This window comes from Argiope bruennichi, chromosome 6 (assembly GCF_947563725.1).
Source record: "Argiope bruennichi chromosome 6, qqArgBrue1.1, whole genome shotgun sequence".
Taxonomy (NCBI): domain Eukaryota; kingdom Metazoa; phylum Arthropoda; class Arachnida; order Araneae; family Araneidae; genus Argiope; species Argiope bruennichi.
The window spans coordinates 111,795,385-111,812,577 of NC_079156.1; the positions used below are offsets into that span (position 1 = coordinate 111,795,385).

The 17,193-nt window shown below is 31.3% G+C and overlaps 1 non-coding gene across 1 annotated transcript; it reads left to right on the forward strand.

The window, feature by feature from the left end:
• Nucleotides 1–6,630: 6,630 nt before the first annotated feature.
• Trnaq-uug (transfer RNA glutamine (anticodon UUG)) lies at nucleotides 6,631–6,702 on the forward strand. Its single transcript has one exon. It is a non-coding gene; the product is annotated as a tRNA-Gln (tRNA).
• Nucleotides 6,703–17,193: the final 10,491 nt, after the last annotated feature.

Genomic DNA, 17,193 nt, shown 5'->3' on the forward strand with positions numbered 1-17,193 from the left:
TAATTCTTCTGGAATATTACTTGATCCAATACGATTTAATTCACCGTTCATATCCGTGTAGATTCTTTCAACTTTAGCTGCATGTGTAGCAACATTGTCATTAGGATCTCTACCAACTTGAAAAAATTGTGTCATCAATAAATTAAGTCTCTGAATACTGCTTTGTTCAAAAACACTAATTAATTTGTCCCAAATGTCCTTTGCATTCGAGTACGTCATCACTAAATCGGCTACAGAAGCGCTCAACGTACTTGCAATAAGCGCGGCTGCCTTAGCGTTATCACGCCGCCATTCAGCCACCTTCTTTACGTGCTCATCCGCACTAACATCGCCGTTTACAGCGACCGGACAAATTTTAGTTCCATCAATAATTGATGTGAGGTCATATTGTTCAAAGTGCATTTTCATTTGCCACTTCCACTTGCTCCAATTTTCCGCACCTTCTAGTTTGTCGATTTGTACTTTCAAATCCATAGCGTCTCGCTGTTAGGCCTAGCACGCAGTTCACTTCGCTTTTCAAAAATTTTAGCAGATATTAAATTCACGCAGATTTAAACACGCTGAGCCCATAACCTGTTAAGGTTATCGATAAATTCTGGTAAAAACAAAAAGCAATTAATTAAGTACAAATAAAAGAAACAAAATGAATATTGGGAGCTAGCAACACAACCGTTTTTATTACTGAATTCTACAAAGTAAAGATTCTTGGGTAAACATGAGTTGAGTTGTTGCTTGTCAGAGCTAAAGTTGAGTTGTTACAATAAAAATAATAAAGATAGATTAAAATTAATAACATAAATGGTTAAATAGACTCAAAAAGTTTCATGACGCTTGTCAATGAACTTCCACGTGTGCCCCTTTCGTCGCACGGAGAATATCAAGTCGATAGTCAATTTCACGCCAGGTAGCGACAAGCATGTCGGCATCCACAGAGCCATTTGCGCACATTATGGCGATTAACAATGCCAGAAACATGAAAGGATGCTTCATCGGAGAACATTATGCTCTTCAGAAAATCAGCAGCATCTTCTATCCTCCTTAGCATATCTGTTGCAAAGGCCATCCTCCTAGGCCTATCGTTCGGTTCCAAAACTTGAACAATTTGAACTTTGTATGCATGCAGTCTTAATTTTTTCTTAATAACCTTGTACACCGTCGAAATTGGCATATCCAATTCTGTTGCCGCTGATCTCACAGATATTCTAGGATTGTGTAAAAATGTCTCTCTGACACGCTCAACATCAAAATCACTTGTGCAAGGACGTCTGGAACGTTTCTTATCTTCGATACTTCCAATTTCTAGAAAATTCTTTTTCCACCGCAAGATGCTGTTTTTGGATGGAGGATCTTTTTGGTAAATTCTTCTGAAATTTTTCTGTGCTTGCACTATCGATTTCATTTCTATGAACCACCATAAAATCTGTGCTTTCTCTTGTGGTGTACGCATTCTCCTTAATATCCACTCGAATAAAACATCACATACAAAAGTATTACATAGAACAAACACATCAAAAGTAAACATAACATTGCAATAGTTGCCAAAAACAAAAGAGAGAAAAATGCAATTAATAAGCAGACAATATTTAGAAAAGTACAGATATTTAGATTGGAAAATGAAATTATCTGAAAATAACCACACGTGCAGACGATATTTACAAAAGTAAAAATATTCAAACCTGAAAAGGAAAATATAAGAGTTATTCCATCAATAAATGCCATAAGTTTGTTTATATCTTTATTATTTTACGAGTTATTAAACATCAAAATGGGTCCGGGACTTTATAAACACCCTGTATTATAAAGTGCTTGTTATGAAATATTTATTATTAAATTATTATGTGACCTTTTCTTCTCAAATTTTTGTCTTTGTGGTTATAATTTATTGAAATTAATGCAAAATCTCTATTTATTTATTATTATTATTGCATGTAGAAAGAGATTTATGCACAATAAGCTATTCATTATCCGCGATTGTTAAGTCCAAACAATTATCAACAAAATTTAAATCCCAAATAAAAAAAAGACTTTTTTTTTTGTATGAACATAAAACAACAACTTATGAGTAGAAATATCTATCTCCCAACTCATAAATAAAAATTATAAATAAATAAATAATCATTAAATATATTATTATATTTAATTAATTAATATATTAAATATATTTAATCAATTCCGTTGATAATCGTAATATTTCATGTATTCATCATGAATTTTATATTGTCAGTCGTAAGTCTTAAATATTGTGGATATTGAAATGGGTTTTTTTTTTTGTGTGTGTGTATGTAATATTTAAATGTCCACACAAAAAAATATGAGATTTGCGTCTTTCTTGGAAGATCGAATCCAAATTTCTATTTTGCAAGTATTAGAAACATTTCCATAAAAAAAAAAAAAAAATTAAACATAAAGCCCGAGTCTGAACCCATAAAAATTTACGTATAAAATATAAAAAAAATCTAAATTTATATTCATGTTTACTGCAAAACATTTTCTTCTGATGTAAACAGCTCCACGAAATGAAGCAAGCAATGGAACAGAAATCCATCTCACAAAAATCCAAGAAAATAATCATACAAGTTTATGTTACTAATTCTTGCAAAGCACTTTTCTCTGATATGCATTGCTCTAGAGGAAAATACAATAGCTGTAAAAATTTCTAAAAACATCAGAAACTTGGAACTGAAATGGACATTATCGTCTCATTTTACATTATATATTGTCGTCCATTTGATGAAAATTATTTTATCATTTAAAAAAAATTAAAAAAAAAAACTTTCGACAATCAAAATGATGGAATGTGAGGTCACGCGAATGATATTTTTGATTTAGTATATCGTGTGTCTTTAGTCGTTCAATTGATGTTCCGCCCTTGCTGCAGTATCTTATTTTCCCTTGTGTCAGCAATTCTCGTTTGATAGCGGATTCAGCTCTTACGCCATTGTAACACTGAATGATATATTTTAAGATAAGATAAGAGACGCATATAAATATACCACATATATATGTAATCTTTTGCTACAGAATTATTTAACATATTTGCACACTTTGTATCTGAAATGTGATTTGATGAATTTTCCAGTTGGAGAGGGTCACACGTGTGAAAAGTGTAATGATTGTTTGGACTTAAAAAATCTAAAGAGAGCCTTCTTAAATTCTCAAAGAAATGGATATATGTAGTTGTACGTTGTTAAATTAGACTATCACTAAAAATGCATTTAAAGTGGGAATTCTCATAGATTTATGACATTTAATTAACTTTTTTTAATTTTCAATCAGCATAAAAGGGTTTACTAGAGGTATTTTGTTGTTGAAATTAGTCTTTTCGAATCCTGAAGGATCGATCCTCAAGTACTATAGAAAAATTCTCCCAACGACCATATGTACAATAGTTCTATATACTATAAGTGCAGAACTATGAAAATGTAAAAAAAGAATCTAATCAAAAGAATTTAAAGAAATGTATTTGTGCCATTTCTCGAGAATTATGCTACTTTTCCATGAAAGTTAACATGATTAACATATAGATATTTGTCCAAACGGCATAATGTACTTTCATGCATGCCAATATAATATGTTAATATCAATTTTTGAATAAAGCTCAGTGGTTGTAAGTAATGCTCTTTAGTAAAGAAATATTCTTTTCATTACCAAGGAAATTTGCAAAACTACTTAAATACTAGGTCAAAGGTAAACATTTAAAATGGAATTTCGAAATTCTATGCTGAATTGAATACAGACTGGCATCCCCTCTTGATTTCAGCTCTTTTCTTAATCTGAATCTTTCTCAAACACGAAGCATTCAAAGAAAAAGAATTAATTCAATAAATATCGACATTTTAGGTCTCAATAAATTCGAAAAAACACTTTTGGAACTATTGCTTTGTCTGTTAGAATGCATATGATGAAGATAAAAAAACTGCAAAGAGAGTTACGTAGTTACTTGAGATTTGCTATGTACTTATTTAATCAGAATTGTACATTAGTGTCAAATTTTGGATAAAGTCTCACAGCAGGAAAACAATATGTCTATCCGCAAGCATATGAACATGATAACTCAGAAACTCAATGAATTTGACCAATCACATTTAGTGCATGATCCTTGTACCAGAATTATAGATTCATCCTAAATTTTGGATTAAATCCATTGCAAGCCTGATTACCTGTACAACTTATAAGTGAGTATCGTAACTTAAAAGAACAATGCCAAAAAGACTGAAATTTAATATTTGGTATTTATATAAATAAGTGTCAAATTTTACACCAAATTCTTCTAAGTACAAGAATCCATTTTCAAATTACAAATTTAATTATCTTCATTTTATGGTGATACACTAGCAAAAACCAAATAACATGCTATAAAGTTGATAAGAGATCTCAACCAATTTTTCAACGAATTCTGTATAGCTGTATATTTTTTTATATTGTATATTTTTACATATTGTACTTTTTTCATTACAAAAACTGTTTGATTAATAGGATGGTAGCACTCCTGTTATGATAGCAGTGGATAAAGGGCACATTACGATCCTGCAGAAACTTCTGAAAGGCGGTGCAGATTTGAGATTGGCTCGCAATGTAAGATACAAAAAATTTGATTAATATTGTTATCCATATAAAATGCATATTATTTCTTATATAAAGTCTGAGTCGACTTATTATGTTGAAAGTCAAGTTTAAGTTCTTTTAAGTAGGTAATTCGTTGTTGTGTTTGTTCTATGTAATAACGTCATGAACAATATTAGTTGAATACATTTGTCATATTTATGTCTTCCATTTAAGAAAGAATTTATTAATTTTTAATGCAATAAGCAGATTAAAAAATGTTCTTAATTTCGTGTGATACTGAAAAATGAATCATATTTTCGTATAAATTAATTTCAAAGCTTTTGAAGCATAGCTAACCAATTAGAATACTTCATCGTTATAATGCAGAATAGTAATGTATTAAAATATAGCTTTCTTCTATTTTGATAAGAAAAATTCGTCGGCATCAAACTTCGTAGATATAAATGTACTAAAGTTATTAATAACGTTATCGAAAGCGGATAATAATATTGTAGGGAGAGCTTATAAGCCAGTTAACAGCTACGCTGCACGAGCAATTGCTTTTGTATCGTGGTCATGTTACTCGGCTGAGAACCAAAAGGGTCCCGGGTTCTATCCTCGCTCATTCCAATCCGCTACAGTATAATAAAATCAATATTAATCAGTTTAGACAAACTACATTTTATCACTACAAACGTCTGGTTACAATAATATACATAAAGTTGCACAATAGTGAAAAAACATTCCAATTGGCTGTTTATATTTGACTGTCAAGGTTCAATAACCAAACTTGAAATGAAATTTGGAGAAAAATTTCCAGTTTTAAGATAGACAGCTATTTCAAAATTAAGTTTTATTATGCAATAAATCTCGAAATAGAGTGAAAAAGGGTAGATGACTATTTATGACGTATCGACAAATCATGAACAATTATAGGAAGAAAAAAGAAATCGAAATCAGTACTGTAATTGTGGCTGGGAATTCTGTAACGGGTTTTCATTTTAAACAATGTACAATAAAAATGGTATTTTTTCCACCTTACAATGGAGGCTGGTGACTCTTCATGACTTAAAAAAAAAGAGAGACCGGAAATTTAGAGGTTATGCGAAATAAAACATTTATGAAATCGGTTCAGTGGTTGAGGCTGGTGAACTCTATAGCGGGATTTCTACATGAAGAATGTGCAGTAAAGTTTTGCGTTTTGGATTTTTCTCTAAAATGGAGCGTGGTGGAAGGTAAATGAGCCTTCATCTAGCTGTTGTGGTGATGTTCATGTAGAATGTTGTATAAAGCATTTCATCGCTATTAGAAAAATAAACTCTTTATTTCACTAACAACTATCGGAACATCAGCGCTTAGCGCACGTATACAAAGAACGGGAATTCCCCGGGCGAAGTATTAACATAGATTGTATTAGGTAAAATAAATAGGTAGCGCTTTAGAATAACATGAATGAAAGATGGCACTACGATCACTACACTGTCTTCAGCTTTCATGTGAAACAGCGAAATCGGATTAGTAATTGCGATTGGCTTAATGGTTTTTCTTATTATTTTAAATATATAGATGATTTGGCATGATTTAACAGGAAAATCCTGCACAATTACATAAAAATTTAACTAATGTAATTCATTTTTACATTTTTAAATGCACATAAGCATCAATAACTTCAAATGTATAAAAGTTCTAGAATGTTAATTTCGAGTGATTTAAATGTCTATATTAATATTTTTAAATCAAATGTAACTCACAGTTGCGTGCAATCCGCTTAGAAAAAAGTTATCTATTGTAGTTTAATCTTATTAACAAAATACTATAATCAATCACAAACTAATAAAAGCCAAAATATTCAAAAACAAAAATTTGAAATCAATTCTCTATCAATGTTGACATAATCGTTTGAACAAATTCTATGTTGTGTTTTTTCATGATTTATAGCTCGTGGTTTTGGAATAAATACTAAAAGAATCTCTAAAGGTTCCGCAGCTGTGTAAATAGCTGATCACAAAGTTCATGCTGATTTTAGCCGGGCAGTGGATGATTTTTTTGTAATTATTATGTCTAAAAATCATTCGGAGCGTGCGTGGTTCCATGGTGTAATGGTTAGCACTCTGGACTTTGAATCCAGCGATCCGAGTTCAAATCTCGGTGGAACCTATGTTTATTTTTTTTATCATTCAAGATAAAAGATGATTAATTCAAAATGTGAATGTTAGATGTATTAAATATTCGAAATGTAATAAAATATTTAATGAAACATTATTAACTAGCTTACAATTTAATCGCAACTTTTACGAGTTTAGCTTGGTGTCATCAATTTTCTTTTCATTTTTTTTTTTTTTTTTTTCAAATTGGAGATCTACATCTGATAATAATTCGTTACTGAACACACTATAATGTTATAATTTCAAGTTTCCGTATACATGAGATATCACATATGATTTCTAATTTACTTTTAAGCTGCAATTTTTTGGCGTTTAAATCCGAATCCTTCAAAAAAATTTGAAGTTTTTTTTGGACTTTTATTTTCTTTTTTTTTCCCCAGATTGCCAAGGCAATGATTAAAAAAATTTTTTTTTTTCATTGCGAATCTTTAAAAATTAACTTTTTTTTTTACATATAATTCTCCGGTTCTATCCAATATCATTGTGCTGAATCTTTATTAATTAGTGGACTGCATTTTAAATAGAGTAATTTTTATTTTTAAAATGAATAAGTTGGTATTTTTTAATAATTTTATTGACCTGGTGTTCCAGAAATCAAGTCTTTTGATCGACATGACTGTTTACAACGAATTCTTTTTATTGAAACACGAACAAGAACAATCGCCAAAACGAGTTGAGGTGTTATGCTTATTTCAAAAAGAAATAAATTCAGCAAAAGCATCAACAATGTTTTTTTAGTTAAATTTAAATAATTTATTTAAAAAAATTGAAATATTATCCGAAGTTAAAGTGAATTTTAACAGAAATTTTAATTCAAATAAGCATACTACTGAAATTACTAATGCCGAACATTTCCCTTATCGTTTTCACAAGCAGACATAATGTTTTACATTTTTATTTATTTATTATTATTATTATTATTATTTTTTTAACTCAGAGAATTCTGAAAGTTGGAGATTCGTCAAAATCTCAAGTTCGATTTCTTTAACGATTGTACTTTTTCTCTGTATACTTCGATTACGTTAAAGTAAAAACATTAGGGAAAGGAAATATTGCAGTTACGTCAGAATTATAGTTAAATCTGTAAAGCATTCCATAAAATGTGAGAAATAATAATTATTTCGAAAAAGTTATTTTTCTTATTGTAACATTACGTAAAAACAGACGCTTCTTACACTTTACATGCAAAACATTTTTTTTTTTTTTTAAATTTCCGCAATGCTTCTAGGAATACGACATCATTGATTTCAAAGCAAGTGAACTTTAAATTCACTGGGGTAGCACCTGGTGCAACTTGTTTTTTTAAAAAAATTTTTAAGTTGCATTGAATGGTATATAGTAAGTACATATCGTTGCAGGTATGTACACAGGTACAATCTTGTGTACTCACATTAATTTAAAATGGCCTTAGATGGGCATTTTTTTTAATTTTATGAAATATTTCGAAACAGCTGAATACTGATATTAATTATACTCAAAATAGTTTTCTTATTTAAATATATTGATCGAAAATATTTATCTTTTTGCAGAATGGGATGAATGCTTTAATGTTAGCTGTTTCAAAGAACGACAACAGAATATTTTCTCTTTTGTGGAATCATCTCGACAAGAATGACATTTGGATTCTGAATCAAGAGAACTCGGTAAGTGTATTGGAAAAACTTAACTTAACAGGAGAATACCCTTAAATGTTACATCTTTTACGAATAAGAGAAAAGTGTTTCCCCTTTACTTTCTCGTATATGTAGTGTATAGAGAAAGTATAGTAATCGCCAGAAAATTCAAATTCGAGAATTTGCTGAATATCCACGTTTTAGAATTAAATCCTTCTCCACCTCCTTGAATTCAAAAAATACATTTTTGAAAAATGTCCATCTGTACGTCACAAAGATAACTAAAAAACGTTTTGATGCTTTCATCTAGACAATGAAATTTGGTATACGGTCTTCATACCAAATTTGTAGAATTTTATCATATTTTTAGCAATATCTGCTCAGAGAAAGTCCGTCTGTCCAGCAGTTCAAATATAAGCCAACACGATAACTACAAAACGAAGAGAGCTAGATGGATGAGATTCGTACACAGATTTAAAATCTATAGTGCAGACAAACTGCCCAAATTTTGAGCTAAAGCCAACAATGGGTTGACTGTCTGTCGGTCTGCAAATATGAAAACATGATAATTCAAAAACGCAATGACTTAAATATATCAAATTTGGTATGGTCTACAAGTGCAGTTTTGTGTCAAATTTTTGTTTCAATCAGTTAATAAAATCGTGTCTAAAAGACAAATTCGATTTTCGTATACTATTAACCGTATGCCTGAGATTAATCGCCAAATAACTCGCCGAGGATAACACAATAGACTCAGTAAAAATGCTAAATTTACGCCAAAGGTTAGAATTTTGTAATTATTGTACGAAATACTAACAAGGTATATCGTATGAATAATACAAGACGTTCTCTGGCACTACAAGTTTCTTAGAGAATATGGGAGAGACTTTTGGAGAGACCACCACATCTGGTATTTCAATCATCAAGGACATTCCATTGGAAATTGTTTCGCATCCCATATAGTGTAAAACTGAATTTCACATCACCAATAATTTTTTTAACAAGAACAATAATACATTTACAATAATTTTTCTTGGAAAAGTATAGAGTTTGCATGAAATTTTAGTTGTATGGCAATTGCAAAGGCATGTAAACATTTGACTTCAAGTTGCTTTACGAGGTAATTAAGTGTCAAAATGACAATTTATTTACTTATAATAAATGTTTAGTTATTTTTTAAAACAAATATGGTTTACTTTTGTACATTTTAAAATTTACAATCCTAAATGGACCGTGTTTATCAAAATTTTAAATAGATTATTAACTAAAAATTAAAATACAAATGCCTTTTTTACAATAAATTTAAATTATATTATCACACCAAAAAAAAACAACAATTTTTCTGCAAACTTAAAATTTAAAAAGTAATTTATTTTAGAGATATCAATTTTATTTCCGTTAACCGCCTATCTCAAATTTCAAAAAAAATTAAGTATATTTAACATCAATGTAATAGTTATTATTTTAATTACTGTATTAAAACCGACAGGCTTTCAAACGTTATTAAATGTTTGTTTTGCGTTCATGTTACCACCATTTCTTTAATTAAGAGTAAATTCTTAAAAATAATACAGACACAGGCAATTCGACACTATCATATTATGATGTTAATTCACAGGCCTAGGACACTATCGTATTATGATGTTGCAAGATAAGAAATTCGAATAACTAAAAGAAATTTTTTTAATTATTATTTCAATGAAAGCATAATATTAGTAGTTTCAATTATTTCTAGTTTAAACCAGCAGGAATGGTCTCCCTAAAACTTTCCTGTATACTCACTAATAGGCGTTTATCTCTGTCCCTCTGTATAAAATTGTGAATCTTGAATAAGGTGTCAACGCCTTGCATGACTTTGGAGAACAACAGTTACGAAATATGATCTTTGCGTGAATCTAGTATTTTTATTGAATCTGGTCTTTGGTTATTAATCCCTGGCATGCTATTAATACACAAATACCGAAAATCGAATAGATATTTTGAACGCCTTTTTTCTTACCGATTGAAACCAAAATTTAGATACAAGAAAATTGAAACCATAGAAACCAAAATTTAGATACAAGAAGACTGAAACCATAGAAACCAAAATTTAGATATAAGAAGATTGAACCCATAGAAACCAAAATTTATACAAAAAGGTTGAAACCATAGAAACCAAACTTTAGATACAAGAAGATTGAAACCATAGAAACCAAAATTTAGATACAAGAAGGTTGAAACCATAGAAACCAAAATTTAGATACAAGAAGATTGAAACCATAGAAACCAAAATTTAGATACAAGAAGATTGTAACCATAGAAACAAAAATTTAGATACAAGAAGATTGAAACCATAGAAACCAAAATTTAGATAAAAGAAGATTGGAACCATAGAAACCGAAATTTAGATAAAAGAAGATTGAAACCATAAAAACCCAAAATTTAAATGCAAGAAGGTTGAAATCATAGGAACCAAAATTTCGATACAAGAAGATTGAAATCATAGAAACCAAAATTTTGCTGCAAGAAGGTCGAAACCACAGAAATCAAAATTTAGATACAAGAAGATTGAAACCATAGAACTACAATTATAGTAGCAAGATTACAAATTATTTTATTTTAGTTACAGATTTTTATGTAAGTGTGTTTATATACAAGCGAAAAGTATGGTTCTACAGGCAACCATTTCGTTGATAAATTTGATCCCAATTTTGATTAGAATTTACACTTTAAAAGCTAGACGTGTGAACAAAATTTCATTAATTTATGACAATGAGTTTTGGAATTATTGCGTTTACATAAATGCAGAACTACAAACGGCCAACTCCTTGATGGATTTCTTAAAAATACGATACAAATCTACATTTTTAGATGCGAAATCTGTGCACCAAATTTCACATATCTAGCTCTTTGGAATTTGTAGTTATCTTATTCATTTGTATTTGGAAACTCGGTCAAATAGGCTTTCTCGAAATGGATTCCGTTTAAAATATGATAGAAATTTGTTGACCTGATCCCTTGCCACCTAATTTAAAGCGTTCTCCTTAGTGTGTTCACAGATGGACAAATATAGTTCCAAAAAATATGTTTTTATAACTTTTATAACGGGAGGTCCAGATTCGACAAAGTTTTAAGTTCGAATTTTTTAACGATTGCAATACTTTGTTGTATACTTCATATTCAAGAAAATAAAAACATCGTTTGTTACAATAGAATTTAATCAGATATTTATCTGGTCGGTTCATTAAATTATTTATCTAAAATGTGCCTCGATTATTCCCTTTTACAAGACGCAGAAATCCTCGAACATTTTTTTCCTAAAAACATTCAAGAAAATAATTATCTGAAATAGAAATTCTTTACAAATAAGCGGCAGCTGCAAAGAAGTCTTTCAAACATTTACGAATCTGTACATTTTTAAAAACTAATTACTAGTCTAGAAGCGTTTCTAAAAAAATAATGACAATGTTTATTGCTTTTTGTGAACGTACAATGCTTGCTTATATAGTTTTGAAAACTCGTTTCGCCGCATTCTTTTTCTTTTACATTCAAAAACAGTACATGAAAAGGAAAAGAAAAATAAAATAATGCGATAAAGAATAGCAAGCATCATCATTTATTTTCAAGAACGGATTTCTTAGTTGATCGATTAAAAAAACTTTATTTTCTTAGTTGCCAAATAAATAAGCTTTTAAGAAAATGCAAATTCCATGAATTATAAAATATTAGGATAATATCAACAATTTATCAAGTATAAATTAGTGTGGCTAGTATATGTTTCCCTGCGTTCACCTAGTAAATAGAATATTTATAAAACCGAATCTTTGTTTCTATAATATATTGTATTCAAACGTGGATGGCCAGCAATTTGGAATCATGTCTTCGAATAATAAAGGCGAATGTGTGTATGTGTGTGCAATAAATAAATAAAAATCACTCTAGAGGACAGACCGTTTCATCTACAGCTACCAATTTGATACAGATAAATTTCGAAACTGCGAAATTCGCAACGTAGAATGATTTTTGATAATTTAAATAGAATTTTAATTGATCAAATTTACACTGGATACTAGAAGGTGCCGGCGTCCTGGCCTAGGGGTATCGCGTCTTCCCCGTGATCTAGGTGTCCTGGTTCAGGCATGTTTGTTCTTTACCTTGTGTTCTACCTGTGAAGTGCCTGAATGAGCCCACCTGTGAAAAGGAGTTGGCCAAGCGAGTGTGTGCGGGTTTCTACTTCATATGAGCTAGAAGTCAGACTTCTGCCCTCGGGTGATCAGGGGTCTTTACACTCAGAAGCTACTGCGCAAAAAATTTGGCTTAAAATAGTCACGTGACAAAAAAAAACAACCTAGGCGGTGGACTCCACCATAACTTTTAAAACTATTACAACAACAAAATAATTTTTGTTCATATTAAGATTCAAAAATGTTCTTTTATATGGTATAAATTTAAGATCCGTACGCATTTTTCTCGAATTTTGCAAATTTTTATTTTTTTGTCTGAGAAAAATAGAGGAATTATTCTATTCGTCAAAAAAGTTCAAACTGGAAATTTCAACGAATCTCCACTTTTTAGACCTCCCAAAGTTCGGAAAACACATTTTTGGAATATATCTGTCCGTCTGTCTATCTTTACACCAAATTTGCAAATTTCTGTCAAATATTGAACAAAATTTATTCTGAGGAAGTCTGTCTGAATATGAGCTTATATGACAACTATAAAACAAAGAGAGCAAGATGTATAAAATTCAGTACATAGATTTAATATTTATAGTGAAAATACCTAACAAATTTTAAGCCAAATCCAACAAGGGGGTTAACCATCTGTCTGTCTATAGTTTCAGAAACATGCAAACACGATAAATATAAAATGCAATGACTTAAATCAAATTTGACATTTTCAATCTGTATTAAGATAAACGGGAAAAAAATTGAATAGAAAAATAGAAACAAGCATAGCTGTTAGCATTACCGAAAAATTATCTGACATAATTATGACTATTAGCTACGTCAAATGCCAATAAATATGAAAAGGTACTTCATCACTTACAAGGATAATTAAATGCTTATTTGTAATTAAGAGATTCTCAAATTCATTCGACGTATAAATTTATAGAGAAAAATGAATCCAAATTTCATTATATTTCTGACGAATATGGCATTCAGAAATCTTTTAGATATACAAATGAGTGGCAAGAATTTTTTAATGCTTGGCCACGTTTGGGGAATAGCCTCAATAAAATGATTCATCAATTTATTCTTTAAATTTCCAAAATTTATTCCAATACAATTGAGACTTATAATGTGGAAATAAAATTTTATATATGACATCTACATGTAATACAAATTTGGACTTGATTGCAACACTTTGTACTTTCTTGTATATGTAGTGTAGAGAAAGTATAGTAATTGTCAAAAGAAATGCGAACTCGAGATTTTTACGCATCTGTACGTTTTAGACTTCCTCGATTTCGAAAAACACATTTTTGAAAAATGTACGTTTATCTGTTTGTGACCAAGATAATTCAAAGACGCTTTGAGCTAGATAAATTAAATTTGGTATACGATTTAGAAATTTCTATCAAATTTTGAGCAAAATTGGTTCAGAGGAAATCTGTCTGTTCAGCTGTTGGAATATAATTTAACACGATAACTACAAAACGAAGAGAGCTAGATGGATAAAATTTAGCGCACATATTTGATATTTATATAGTAGAGACATATCAAATTTTGAGTCACAGCTAGTGAAAGCTTGACTGTCGGACGATCTGTACTTTCAGAACCATATAAACAAGATAACTCAAAAATATAATGAGTTAAATGTATTAAATGTGATTTTGTGGTTACAATTATATTGTTGTGTCAAATTTTCTTTTGAATTAGTTGGAAAAAACGAGCCTAAAACAAATTTTCGGATGCTATTAATCACATATTAGGAGTTAATCACAAGAGAACTCGCTAAGGATGATGCGATAGATTCAGTAAAAATGCTAAATTCATGCCGAAAGTTAATATTTCTTAAAAATACCATGTAAGACGTTCTCTGGCATAGCAACTTTATTAGAGAGTATGCGAGAAAGTTTTTGGGAGACATGTAGAAGATAAACTGTCTGAGAAGAACTTTATTGTTTCTCCATTCATTGCCACTCTTCCTCAATATAAATTTCTAATAGTTGAAGCTAAAAATCTTTTGATCAAGCCTATACATATTTTGGCCCTTATATTCTTATGGTAAGGAGCTCACTTGCCCATATGCAAACTGGCAACTTAGTCAGTTCACCCCTGTGTGTGCAGTTATTAAAGCTACTGTGGTGAAAACTTATAAGCCAGTTAACAGCTACGCTACACAAGCAATTGATTTTGTATTGTGGTCATGTTACTCGGCTGCGAACCACAAGGTCCCAGGTTCTATCCTCGCTCATACTAATTCGCCACATTGGTGACATCGCACAATGAACCTTCAACCTTCGTACAGCTATTGTGGCGACATCTGCCCACAGCAACACAAACTTGTCAGACTCACTTGGCGTAGCAACAGCAACCACTCACCCACGTACGCTCGCCATAACGCTTGGCGCTACTCAAATGGGTACAGGCACATTAGACTCAACAGCTAAATACGTCACCACTCAACAGCCATATCGTTCGACTCAATGGAGGGAGAGTCTGTGGTGAAAGCATATAAATCAGTTAACAGAGACGCTGTTCGAGCAATTGTTTTTATATTGTGATCATGTTACTCAGCTGTGAACCAAAAAGTCCCAGGTTCTATCCTTGCTCATACTAATTCGCCACACTACTCTTCATTTTGATTTTAGGATGGCTACACCATTCTGACCATTGCCGTGGAGAGAGGATACGTGGAATATGCTAAATTTTTTTCGGGTATCAACGTTGTGAAAGTGGATCATCAAACCAGTGAAGGAAAATCTTCTTTGATGCTGGCTGCCATGAGAAGCCAATCGGAAATCGTTAAATGTCTTCTGGAGCGCGGCGCTAGTGTCCTTTTGGAAGATATGGTAAGATAAACAGATTAATTTAAGATTTATTTTATGAAAGCTTTGATGAATAAAACTGTATGGATTTTTTTTTTTTTAAATTTCGTCTTATGACTTAGATAGTGCGTTATTTTTGTAGATTGGAACCACTGCTTTGTGTGCAGCTTTCGTTCAAGATCAGCCAGAAATTGCAGAAATGCTTCTTGAGACTTTGAACAAAAAAGATCGAGACATTTATGTGAAGGTGAGGTGAAAAAAAAATCTTTCGATTCATTTTCTACACTTTGAGGAATTGCATAGATTCATGAAATTCACTCATAGATTATAATCCATCCATTCATTTATTCTGTCATAAAAATGAAAAATTCATTTTAAAAAAGAATGGTTAGAAATAATTAATACAATTTTTTTTATCTTTCATTTAATTACGCATGCATGTTGTTCTTTCAAGTCTTGATTTGCATTCAATTAAAAAAAAAATTAATATATTTCAAAGACTGAATATATAAGCATCTTGTATTTTAGAAATAAAAATTTGCATTTAAGTTTATTAAGTGTTTTTTTTTAATGTCGATTTGTCAGTAATTTTAAAGATTAAAACATGATTTAGGGAATAATAAAACGTGTTTTTTTTTAAATACATTTACGTAGTTCGATTTAACCGGCTCTAAAGTTCAATCAAAAGTGGCCATGGTCATTCTAAATCAGTGAGATTGACGTTCCCGAAGCTTCCTCGCAATTTCCCTAATGACAGAGTTACCCCCCCCCTCCCTCATTGTTCACTCGAATGTAGCTTAACGCCAAATTTGGCAATCTTAAAGTTACGGCAACCCCTTTACCCGCCCTTCCGGTGGAATCTTTCAGGGGTTCATTAGAACGTTGACCCGCATCGGCTCCCCAGCCACCGCAGAAGCTGTAAACAACTTCAGTTTGTAAATCTTCACACGAGGCACGAGTTCCCCCCTCGATCCCTCTTGTGGTTTTCTGGGGTGCTTTGATGTCTGTCTACTTTACCGATGATTGTCGTGCCTCGTCTGAAGATTCTCCGGTCGTAGGAACGCCTTTTAAGGCTTAACAAAGCCAACAGCTGTGCAATACCGCAATCAGCCATGTATTATATGAACTACTCCCTGCAAAAGGAGTGCATATAGTTGTAAATAAAGAAGTTAAGCAAAAGTACAATCCACTGCTCACTTCGAATCAAACTCATAAAACCATGGTTCTTGGACAAGGCATAAACGCCACAAAGGCTCAATTTATTTTTCCAAGTTCCATGCATGAGCCCTTTGTATTTCGCAGTACAGTAGACTCCCGATTATCCGCGCCTGCCGCACTAATTTTTTTTTTTTTTTTTTTTGCTTCTAAGCAAAGAGAAAATGCTTCCAAAGCAAGAAGCAAACACAAATGACTGATTTCTTCAAAAAGGTGTAGTTTTACAGTTATGCTTTTGTAATTACATAATACATTACAGTATTAAAACAGTGCATATGTATTCATTTTTCTGTGTATCCTTGACGCCTCTCGTAAGTACAAAGCACTTTTCTGTTTTCATTAACAAAATGCATTTTAGGTTAGTTTTGAGTGATATACTAAAATAGTAAGCGTTAGTTAAACATTTCCTGCTGTTTATTTTACGTTTTATTGTACATAAAACGATTTTTCAAAGTTGGAATGACTGTTTTCTCTTTTGCTATACCCGTTTTTAGTTTTTTTCGGATTATCCGCGCTTTTTGTTATCCGCGGCGGCCGCGCCACCCAATTCCGCGGATAATCGGGAGTGTACTGTATATTGTAAAAGGATAGAGATAGATAGATAGAGAGAGAGAGAGGAACATAACTTTGAGACTGCATCTTATATACTGATTGAATTTAAGATATGGTACACTGAATTACA